Source organism: Hyaena hyaena, unplaced genomic scaffold (assembly GCF_003009895.1).
Source record: "Hyaena hyaena isolate Hyena2069 unplaced genomic scaffold, ASM300989v1 scaffold_472, whole genome shotgun sequence".
In the NCBI taxonomy this organism is placed as follows: domain Eukaryota; kingdom Metazoa; phylum Chordata; class Mammalia; order Carnivora; family Hyaenidae; genus Hyaena; species Hyaena hyaena.
The window spans coordinates 301545-313917 of NW_024081106.1; the positions used below are offsets into that span (position 1 = coordinate 301545).

General features: G+C 39.2%; 1 pseudogene; it reads left to right on the forward strand.

Annotated features, from left to right (window-relative positions):
- Window positions 1-929: 929 nt before the first annotated feature.
- LOC120246586 lies at window positions 930-1374 on the forward strand (annotated as a pseudogene).
- The last annotated feature ends 10999 nt before the right edge of the window (window positions 1375-12373 follow it).

Genomic DNA, 12373 nt, shown 5'->3' on the forward strand with positions numbered 1-12373 from the left:
CAGGTCATGGTCTTGTGGTTCTTGAGTTTGAGCTCCACGTTGGACTCTGTGCTGACAGCTCAGAGCCTGGAGCCTGCTTCAGATTCTGTGTCTTCTTTTCTCTCTACCCCTCCCCCACTCATGCTCTGTCTCTCTCTCAAAAATAATAAACATAAAAATCAGTTGACCATAAATGTAACAGTTTATTTCTGGACTTGCATTTCTATCCCACCGACATGTGTAGCTTCATATATCAGTAAGATAAAACATATCACTGAGATAACTATGATAACAAGGATAATAGATAATACTAGGATAGAAAATACTTATATCCGTCCTTAGGCCAATACCACACTGAATTGATGACTATAGCTTTTTAGCATATTTCAAAATCAGGTAATTAAAATCTCCACAACTTTGTTTTTTTTTTTTTTAGATGTTTTTGACTTTCTAGGTCCCTTGATTTCTTTTTTATTTGAGTTGACACACAAAGTTACATTAGTTTCAGGTATCTAACTTAGTGATTTAACACGTACAACATGGGTCTGTGGTTGCTGCAAGTGTAGTTGCCATGTGTCCCAATGCATCGTTATCACAGTAGCATTGACTGTATTCCTTATGCTGTATCCTTTATTCTCTGACATAGTCATTCCATTAGTGGAAATCCGTATCTCCCTCTCTGCTTCAGCAATTTTCCCCAAACTCTCAACCCCATCCCCTCCCGCAACTATTGGTTTGTTCTCTGTACTTACAGGTCTGATTCTGCTTTTGGTTTGTTTATTCATTTGTTGTTGTTACTGTTTTTAGATTCCACTTAGGAGTGAAATCCATGTGGGATTTGTCTTTCTCAGTCTGACATATTTCACTTAGCATAATATCTTATGTTTCTTGCATTTTGATATGAGGTTGAGAATCAGCTTGCCAGCTCCACTGGCAGCCCAGTGGGTACAATGTCTGTTCCAGGATCCTACCAGGAGGCTGCTGGCTTTTCTTGGTGCCAACCATGACCCCATCCTATGAAGAAATGCTGGCAGTCAACATTACTTTCCCATGCCTCCTGCACCCCTGCTGGGGCTGGCCAGCAGGCTCATGTGGGGCCCAATGGGAAGGGCATGTATCCACCTGTGTACTACACCCAGCCAGTGCCAGTCCCCGGCACCAGCGCAATTGCTGTGCAGACAGTTTACCTGCAGCCAGTCTCCTTTCTCCACCGCCTAGTCCAGATGTGCTGTCCTTCCTGCAACAAGGTGATTTGTGGCTCAGCTGTCTCATAAGACCGGAGACCTCACCTGGCTCTCATGTGGGATCCTCCCTTTCTGTGTGGGCGCCATGTGGGAGGTGGACCATCACTGTCCCAACTGCAAAGCTCTCCTGAGAAGCTGTGAGCATTTGTAGGATTCTGCCAGACCTGGGGGGAGCTTCATGCTGCAGGAAGTACTCTGACTCTCACCCTGTCTGGTCCCTGTTGGGGGTTCCATCTTGATGGTCTCATCTCTCCAGGGGCTTCACCTTTGTGTCTTCTTTTGGGGAAAATATATCACAAAGGTACACACCTCCAAAACCCTAGAGATTGCTGCTTGGGAGTCGTGCACAAGATATGCAAAGCCATTCACTTTGAGTACTTGTTCAAGGGATTCCCATCTACTGTGACCCCAAGTCATGCCATCTATCTGTAACCATTGCCCCATCTGAATATCTTCTGGTGATTTGCCATTGGCTGGTTTCTTTTCTTGCCTCTGTGGCCCTTTCTGAGGGCCAGTCTCTTAGGACCAGGGCACAGATTGCTTTATTTTTGAGACCGCTTTGGCCTGCATACAGCTGACCCAACCTTTAGTGTTTACCTTCATGTTCATCTGTTCCCATGTCTGATAACAAAAATCTTGCTTTATAAACTAAGGATTTGGCTCTCAGAGTCTGTAACTGCAGGTCTTTTCATTAGCACACAAATTCACTTTAATTTTTTAATTCTTTTTTAAATACAAGGACGAGCTATCACACCCACCAGACACATCCATGAGGTCATAAATACATTAGAAATGCAGGGCTGAATCTGATCATGGACCTGCCTTCCCTTAGTTCTTTATACCAGATCCTCAGCCACTTTCTATGAAAAGTTTTTGTCTTGTACAGGAATCATTTGTATCAGCCATTTTTTATGACTTTCTTTTGGTCTTAAGTACCTTGGAACATAATTATGAAAGGAGGGATTTATAGAACCATTTTTCTTAACCATATGACTGCTATCATTTTCTCATTTGCCAGGGCACTCTCACTTTGTTGTTGTAGTTGTGATTAACAGAAAATACAATGGATAATTTTATCCACTGTCTCTACTTGGATTTAGTGTGGTTCTTAAAAGCTTCTATAATGGATCTCTTAAAGTGGGACCCTGTTTGGGTTCCCAGTGGTTTGTTTAGAAAGACAAAGGAAAGCATAGTTTGAGCACATCTGGGTACCATAGTACTGGAAAGTTTGGGAATTGACTGTTTCAAAGGAATCTAAATTATGATTTTATTTTTTCGAAATACAATTTATTGGGGCGCATGGGTGGCTCAGTTGATTAAACATCCAACTTCGGCTGAGGTCATGATCTTGCAGTTCTTGAGTTCGAGCCCCACATAGGTTCTCTGTTTTCAGCAGGGAATCTTCTTGGGATCCTCTGTTCCCCTTTCTCTCTGCTCCTCCCTGCTTTTGAGTTCTCTCTCTCTCTCTCTCAGAAATGAACATTAAAAAAGTAAAAAGACAGGCACCTGGTCGTCTCAGTCAGTTAAGCATCTGACTTTGGCTCAGGTCATAGTCTCACAGTTTGTGAGCTCAAGCCCCACATCGGGCTCTATGCTGATGGCTCTGAGCCTGGGGCCTGCTTCTAATTCTTGTGTCTCCCCTCCTTCTCCACCCCTCCCCTGTTTGCATGCACACATGCACTCACTCTTTCTCTCTTTTTCTCAGAAAATGAATAAACATTAAAAAAATTTTAAATAAAAAAGTAAAAAGACTACACTATAAATGTGTGTGTATAATATTATATTTTTTTAAAAAAGAAAGAAATGCAGTTTGTTGTGTAACACCAGAAGCCATGATTTCTGGAACCCAATCAGAAAACCAGAGTTCTCAGTTAGCTACTGTGTCATCTTTGAGATCAAGACAAAGCTGAGCAGAACTTTCAAGAGTCCCCATTTTCATAGGGAATGCACATGAATAATACTATGCAGAAATCAAGCCTAGACCTTGAGCAAAAATCTGTATATTGGCTGAAAATTATAGTCATAATCATTGATTCAGCTTATTCATTTGATGTTTTGAAAGTTCCAGTAATTATTTTTGCAATGAATATGGATACTACATAGTAACTTTGCTGTTACCTGCTTCTAAAAAATAGTCTTTGGTTCACTAGGTGGGAAAAAGACTGTCAATTTTTGCAAGCAATAATAATAAATAAATAAAGTTAGCTGGTATTTTGATAGGGATTGTGTTGAATCTGCAGATATATATGAAGCTTATTGCTGTCTTAACAATATTAAGTCCCTCAATTTATCAACATACATGTTTTTCATTTATATCTTTTTAAATTAAGTTAAATAATACTTTAAAGTTTAAGTATACAAGTCTTATACATATTTTGTTAAATATATCCCTAAATATGTTATTTTTTGGATGTTTTTAAGAAGGAAACTTTTTATTCTATTTTTGGACTGGTTCCTTGATATTTATATATTGATCTTATATCCTTCAACATTTCTGAATTGTTTTCATTACTTCATAGAGTCTCTGTGAGTTTCTTACAATTTTCTAAAAACATAGTCATGTCATTTGCAAATATAGCATTTTTCCTTTTCAATGTGGATACCTTTTAGCTTTTTATTTATTTTGCCTAATTTCCCTGTGTGCTGGGTTGAATACTTTCTTCTTCAAAATTTACATCTGTTAGCACCTCAGAATGTGATCTTATTTGGAAATAAGATCTTTGCAGATATAATTGGTTGAATAAGATGAAGTCATATTGCCTTAGAGAAGATCCTAAAACCAATGGCTGCTATTCTTACAAGCCATGATTGTTGGCAACTTCTAGAAGCTTCTAGGAAGAGGCAAAGAAGGATCCTTCCTTAGAGTCTTCAAAGAGGGCATGATCTTGCCAACTCCTTGACTTTTAGCTTCTAAAAGTAACTGTGAGAGAATATACTTCTGTTGTTTTTGGCCTCCCAGTTTCTAATACTTTGTTGTGGCAACCTTGGGGAATTAATGCATAATAGAAAAATGTGGCTTTGGAGCCAGATGGACCTGATGTGGATTCCAGCAGTCAGGCACTAATTAGTTCTCACTTACCGAGCAAGTAATTTCAAGTTTTTGATGCCCTTTTCAATCTGTGAAATGGGATTAAGAAAACCACACATTGTGAAGTCTGAAATGGGTAGTTTTTACAACAAGCATTAATAATTTTTTAAAATCCTATTTATCATTATTGCAGTTGTTGCTATTAAGTGAAACTACATACTGGTGGAGCTTCTATCTGAAAAAGAACACTGAAAGATGTTAGTCAGTTTTCCTGTTGAGAAAGATATCATAGACGGTTAACACATCAGTTTGACTATTTCCTCTGTGTGCTTTTGGCTGATTTTGGATTCCCCTCTTTGATTATGAATAGTTTCCTTCTTAGAAAATATAAATTGGACTATTCCACAGGGGCAAGAACTATGCTTAATATGAATCCATCCCATCCTGGATCCCATCATTTGCTTATCCAGTCACCTTCTCCCCACCTTATCATAGAGATGACATCTCTTTACTCACTGACCTTTCTACTCACTGAGTCCTTTCTACAATATCAGTCCAAACTGCAGCATGGTTCTGACCATTCCAGAATGCAGCATAGCCAACATCATTAACGGGACAGGCTCTGCTGCTAACGGCTCTTGTTTGCTTCTGTCAAGTTTATATTTCTTAGGGTGAGAAGCTAGGTGAGATGAAATAGAGCAGGCTTTTAGAAAGCTCTTGACAGATGGGTTCTCTAGCTGTTTATAGCCTAGAAGGATCAATAGAAACCTGTCACACACACATGCACACAATCTTGCTCATGTAATGAGCATTGACTAATACAATTTTATTTGTACCTCTGCAAAATGTTTCTGGTCAGAGGTCAGCATTTGTGGGCAAATGCTTGCCTCTGGTATTTATTTTCTAGTAAGGGTTGTTGGATGGCTCACTAGAGGGAGATTATGAAGCATATACATATAACTGTGATTTCTTCCTCCTACCACCCACCTCCATACTCAAACATGTTTTCTGGAAAATCCTACACTTCAAAGAATAGGCACAGAACATGGATTCTGAACTTAGACAGATCTGGGTGTTTCACTCACTAGCTGTGTGACCACTCAAAATCCCAATTTTCTAAATTATAAAATGGAAATTGATAGTAGGAATCTCAATAGCTTTTGTTGATTTTGTTTACAATTTTATCTCCTCCTTTAGACTAAACTCTTTGAGGAGAAGTCCTCTATTTTATTTCTACAACTACAACATCCAGCATAGTACTGAGTGTATGTTACACATTCCAAGTATGTGTTAAACATTCCACACTTGCTGAATGAAGGATGGGTGATGCTTAAGTTAGGTTTACTTCTTGGGGTGCCTGGGTGGCTCAGTTGGTTAAGCATCTGACTCTTGATTTCGGCTCGGGTCATGATCTCACAGTTCGTGGGATGGAGCCCTGCATCAGGCTGCTTGCAAAGTCTGCTTGGAATTCTCTCTCTCCCTCTCTCTGATCCCCCTCTCCCCATACTCTCTCTCTCAAAACAAATAACTAACTTAAAAAAAAATAAGGTTTAGCCTCTTACATAGTATTAAACTTTTACCAAGACACTTCTCTCCAACTCTGTTTCCAGTATATGAGAACTATAATATTAAATAATGTACAAATAACATCTTAGGTCTCTGCCACTGCTAATATTCATGAGGTCACTGATTGTTCCTAGTGGGGGAAGAGAAGATGGTGCTTCCATAGGATAGTTTCCTTATTTGGATTTAATTTCACAGCCATTGAACTTTGCCCCCAATGCTTGCTCCTTTTTATCCAAAGGCCTGTGCTTAGCTGAGTAAAATGCAATCCAGCAGAACACGTATTGTTTATAACCTTAGATCTTTATTTGAAATGTCTTTCTGGAGACCAAGAGAGTCAAGAATGAGGAATACATCATCACTCACCACTTTGTCATGATATACGTAGGCATTATCTCAATAGTTTTTACCTTATTTGCAGAATAATCACATTTTCTTGCATTTGGGGGGAAAAACCAGAGTGAGCCAAAGTGACATTGGCTTTAGGCAAAACATATGCTTTGTATTTATCAAAGTTTTCAGCAAGAGCGACATGGCCTCTACTGATGATCCATTTTTAAGCTAGTCTTGATTGTAGCATTTCTCCCTTTAATGCAAAGTATCATAAGCACTACCTCCTTCCTCTCATCTTGGACTAGAGCAGTCAGGAAGCAGCAGTTCTGATATTTTCTTTTCCCGTTATGGAAGTGGGTCAATTCCAAGTTTATTTAAGGGAAAGCAAAATGAGGAAAGGTATATGTTTCTCATACAGACTAAGGAAGATGCAATCTTGCACTCTAATTGAGGATTCAGAGAGAAGGCTCTGTGGTGTCACGAGGTGTCATACATACAGGAAACAAGTGGCAGCTGGTGCTGTGGAGGCAGCTAATGTGCAAATTCACTAATTAGAGAAATGCAAATTTTAAAGACATATTCTGTTATACCCTAGAGTTATGTTGAAGCAAGCAGCTTAGGAAGAGTCCTATAAGGGCTCACCTTTGGGGGTCTTGGAGCCAAGATGCATTTGGTTTACACTTTTTGGTACACAATGAAATAGCAGCTACTGCTCTTGATGCAGAGAAGTTAAACACAGGAGTAGTTTAAATTGTGAGAGGAAAGAGAGGAATCTGATGGACCTTTAACCTGGACAGCACCATTTGTGAAGCCATTTGCTATCATGGAATCTCCTCTATTCCATGCTCTCTGGGACATGTACTGCCTTTGTACTCTGTTCTGCCTTTGATTCCATCTCAGTTCAAGGTACACAATGATCTGGTGGTAAGGGAAGGAAATGAGTTAAGCCTTGGAAAACAAGGGACTGAACTACTGCTAGAGACACAAATACATTTAAATAAACACTCAATTGGTTTTTGGGTTGATTTTTTTTTTTGTCTTGACTTAATAATGACCTTTAGATATTTTCCCTTACTGAATTCGCTTGATTTTTAATTGAGCCAAATTAACTGACTATTTTTAACATATACCTGCCTAAATATCTGTCTTCTAGTGCTGAAGTCCTAGCTTCAATTCACTGATTATCAGAGTATAGGTCAGTTGTTCTTCATTTCAAGTTTAAGGATTCCATTTGACATAAGGAAATCTATGAACCTTCCAGAATTTCAGGCAATAGTGTTTGTTAAAATGCATATACATTTTTCTAAAGAGAAGGCTTATGGCTTCCAGTATGTTTTTCATAAGGCCTGAAGCTCAGCCCCCAAATTAAAGAAGAGTGGTGTTGTGGTCTCATTACAAATACAGTTCCAGAAGTCCTGAATAAGTATGTCAGTCCATTTCTCCTCAACTCTCTCATTTACATTTACTGATGTGGGAAATGAGGGAGGTCACATGACTTACAATGTATCATAAGCGTAGATGTCAGGAATCTCAAGTCCCTGCTAACATTATTGGATCCCCAAAGAATATTCTCTTTGCTGCAGGAGGCCAGCTGTTGGATGGCCTTACTTATCTAAGCAGAGAGGCTAAAGAGTTGAAGCAAGGCCCAAGGTTACCCTGGAGTAGGAAAATAGTGCCTCCCCCCACAGGTGATTTTCTGTTTCTTGTTTCTTTTTCTCTTTTTTTCCCACAACACTCAATTCTGGAACTGAGAGCATTCATTTTGGTGGTTTGTGTGTTTATTTTAGACAGAAGTGGACTAATCCTGAATCTAGAACTTTAAGGCAGATTCCTTGTTCTTGCTCTATGACCTTGGTTGGCAGGTTCATTCTGCTGTGCCTCAGCTCCCTTATCTGCAAAATGAAGGTTGTAATTCAAGCCGTGTTTTCTTGCAGGGTTGTTGGGAAGATCAAATGAGATGAGTGTGAAAGCTCTTAGGGAAAAGTAAATTTTCTGAAAACATATGTGGATTATATTTGTTTATTTCATAAATGTTGTATTTTTATTTTTTATTTTTGAGAGAGAGAGTACAAGTGGGAGGTGCAGATAGAGCAGGTTGGGGAGGGAAGTGGGGGGAGCAGAGGATCTGAAGTGGGCTCCTCCCTGACAGCAGTGAGCCGGATGGTTGGGGGGCTCGAACTCAAAGTCAGACACTCAACTGACTGAGTTGAGCCACCCAGGTGCCCCCTATGTGGATTATATTTATCTTAAAACAGGCCTATTGTCAAATGTCTTTTTTTACATGGGTAGAGGAAACTACTTTGGATGATTGATTTTTATTAGTGAAATGGCTCTTTATCTGAAAACTTGGTTTTTCATGTATCGCTGCATAAATAGAAAAGCTCACTCAGCAATAGAAGAGTAGGTTTGATGGTTCAATGTTAATGTTTTGGCAGCTCGGAAAGGCAAGGCTCTCAGTTTGTTTATTATAAACAACATTTGTGTATGTTTATTATAAACATACATTTGTGTATTTTTAGTTTTTTATATTACAGTTATTTATATAGTTATATATAGTTTACATTATAGTTATATATATTTATTTTAAAATGTTATTTTTTAGGGGCACCTGGGTGGCTCAGTTGGTTAAGCGTCCGACTTCAGCTCAGGTCATGATCTCATGGTTCGTGGGTTCAAGCCCCACGTCGGGCTCTGTGCTGACAGCTAGCTCAGAGCCTGGAGCCTGTTTCAGATTCTGTANGAGCTGGCAGTCAGCACAGAGCCCGACGCGGGGCTCGAACCCACGAACCGCGAGATCATGACATAAGCGAAAGTCGGACGCTTAACCGACTAAGCCACCCAGGTGCCCCGAGAGTTTCTTTTTTAATAGCATACTTGCATCTGTGTCATATAATCATAAAAATCTTGAAAGAAATATATCACATTTATTAGGTAAAAAGGAAGTAATAATTCAACGACTTCCCTTCTTTATAATGCTGTCTCAACCATTTCCTTTATGAGGTAGAGACACCTAAACCTCATTAATTCAGAGGCCACTAATATATACTTTGCAATTATTGGCCTGAGTTATTCTGAAGCTTACCTTTGCATTATGTATATAAGAGAGATTGGGAAATAATAGGAAAAAATATATATCTATATATATGGGTCTTTGCCTCTAGTTCCTGACTAGAGCTTCTAAAACCTGCAATTTCCTAAGTGATAAGAACACTAAGAGCTAAGAGCATCTTTTGTTTTAATATTTGGGTCTTGACCCTGGTTCCTGACGCAGAGTTCCTACATCCCTCAGAATTTCCCTGGTGACTGGAGTTTCTTTTGTTCTAAGGAAGTGACTCTTCATGGGTTCACAGGTAGCTTTAAGATTGGGGCTGAGGACCAGAAAGACAAAGCCATAATTAGAAGCTTGCAACTTTCAGCCTCATCTCTTATCCTCTGTGAAGGTATGAGGGCTAGAGATTGAGTTAATGGTCACTCATGCCTACATGGTGAAACCTCCATGAAAATTCTAAAAGTAAAGGGTTCAGAGAGCTTCCCTGTTGGGGAACACATCTATGTGCCAGAAGGGTGATGGGTGACACACCCTAACTCTATAGGGGCTGACTTGGATGAGCTCAGGACCCTTCCAGACTTCACCTATGTATCTCATTTCTGGCTCCTCATGTATATGCTTTATCAAATAAATGTGTACATGTTAGTATTTCCTTGAATTCTGTGAGTTATTCAAGCAAATGACTGGATCCAAGGAGGGGATTGTGGAAAACTCTGATTTGAAGCTAAGTCAAATAGAAGTTATGGGTAACACACTATTCTTTTCAACAGGCATCTGGACTGCAGGGGGGCAGTGTTTTGGGACTGACCCCTAAAACTGTGTTGACTTGTAGGATACCCACCTGGTGTCCTAAAGAATTGTTCGATGTGGGAAAACACACACACACACACACACACACACCCGGTGTCAGAATACCTTTTGTGTGTCAGTTAAGGAGAAACGCAGGAGTCTTTCCCAGACAGAAAACTTCAGTTTTATATGGTACAACAATACAGCAGATCTTGCATAGGATATTATGATATATTTTTAAAACAAAGTAATAAAAACTGCTTATTTCAAGATAAGTATTATTAGCACCAAGTAAATATGTTTTATTTATTAAAATAGCCCAGGCTGGACTTAAATTTTTTAATTTTTAGCAGTGCTAAGAAAATTCTATTTCTTAGAGAAAAATTATATGATTCAAATCTTAAGACTGAGTTCCTTCCCAAACAGAAGAATTAGTGAAATTTGAACAAAGGAGATTAACATAAACAAAATAATTTAATAAATTTCATCAAAATTTAATATAAATTGTTAATGCCAAACGGGCTTAAGCCTTAAACAATGACATAATCATTATCTTTTGAACCACTGAATGTTGGTATAAAATAGAGTAACTGTTTATATAGTCCCCTACACTGCTTTTCTAAGCCAGTATTTCATACTTTCTTTAACATGCTTTTAAAAATTTTGTTAAGTTTATTTATTTTTGACAGAGAGAGAGAGAGAGAGAGAGAGAGTGTGTGTGAGCAGGGGAGAGGCAGAGAGAGAGGGAGACACAGAATCTGAAGCAGGCTCCAGGCTCTGAGCTGTCAGCACAGAGCCTGACACAGAGCTCAAAGCCACAAACCAGGAGATCATAACCTGAGCTGAAGTTGGACGCTTAACCAACTGAGCCACCCAGATGCCCCTAACATGCTTTATTTAACAATGTTTTTTATTATTTATTTGAGAGATAGAGAGAGAATGATCAGGGGAGGGAGACAGAGAGAATCCCAAGCAGGCTCCTCACTGCCAGCGTGGAGCCTCATATGGGGCTTGAACTCACAAACAGTGAGATCACTACCTGAGTTGAAACGAAGAGCCGGGCGCTTAACCAAATGAGTCATTCAGGCACAGCAACATGCCCTTTACAGCAGCCTAATGAGATAGGTAAAGGATGGAAGGAAATAGAGATTCAAAGGGCAAATGACTTGCCCAAGTCATCTAGTCTCAGAATTGATAAGGATGAAGCTGGAAGTAAATTATACTTCCCATATTAGTGAGTTAAGGGCAGTTTACATTTTTTAAAATAGTTTCTTTTTGAGACCAAGAGAGACAGAACACGAGCGGGGGAGGGGCAGAGAGAAAGGGAGACACAATCTGAAACAGGCTCCAGGCTCTGAGCTGCCAGCACAGAACCTGATGCAGGGCTTGAACCCACAAACCGAGATCGTGACCTGAGCCTAAGTCGGATGCTTAACTGACTGAGCCCCTCAGGCGCCCCAAGGGCAGTTTAAAACTTGCAGTTCTTGAACTCAAACAGATCTGTATCTAATTCTGGTCAACTTCTTAATGACAATGTAATCTTAGAAGAAACATTATTTCTCTCTGCATTTCTGCTTTTTCCATCTGTTAAAAAGAGTTACTAATAAGAAACTGATGAAGGTACTTTAGATTAGCAAAATAACAGATGAATGTCTTTGGCATACAGTAGCCTGTTGATAAATGTTTTTGAGGAGCAGTGTGGTGTACTGGAAAAATCATGGGTGTCTGTTGGATTTGGAGGGATCTGACTTCCAGTTCTGACTACTGATTTCTATGTTTGTGACCTTAGGCAAGTTTCTTCAACTCTCTGTAATCTCTCTGTAAGATGTGTATTTATTTGGCCAAAATAACATATACAGAGTGATACATGATGCCTGACACTTGGTAGATAGTAAATAAATAGATGTTTCTATTATCTATATCTATATCAACCCAGGCCAGCCAGGTTGCCTGCATGCCCTGACCCTCAGTTTATGATAATAAAATCCCAGTACATGTTGGTACAAAGCAGTGACATGACACTTACACATCTTAATATATAATTTACAGAAACATTTAATTATCAATAATTGAAAACAAATAGCAAGTTTTTCTGGATTGATAAAGCTTAACTTTCTATTAGGGACATCTGGAAACTGATTTCTTGTACTTCCCTGAGAACTGCATTCCTGGATATTATGATTTTCACCTGCTTTGGTCTTAGAACTTGAATTTAGCTCAAATGGGATCCTGGCCTAAGATGTATGTTGTGATTTCAACCAGATTCAAAGTTCACAGTCTCCAGAATTTCAATTTAATTTCCCCAAGTTGGTTGTAAGTTTTGTAAATCATGGGAGCATAGAATAGCCAGTGGCATCTTGGTCACAATAAATCTCATGATCACTGTCA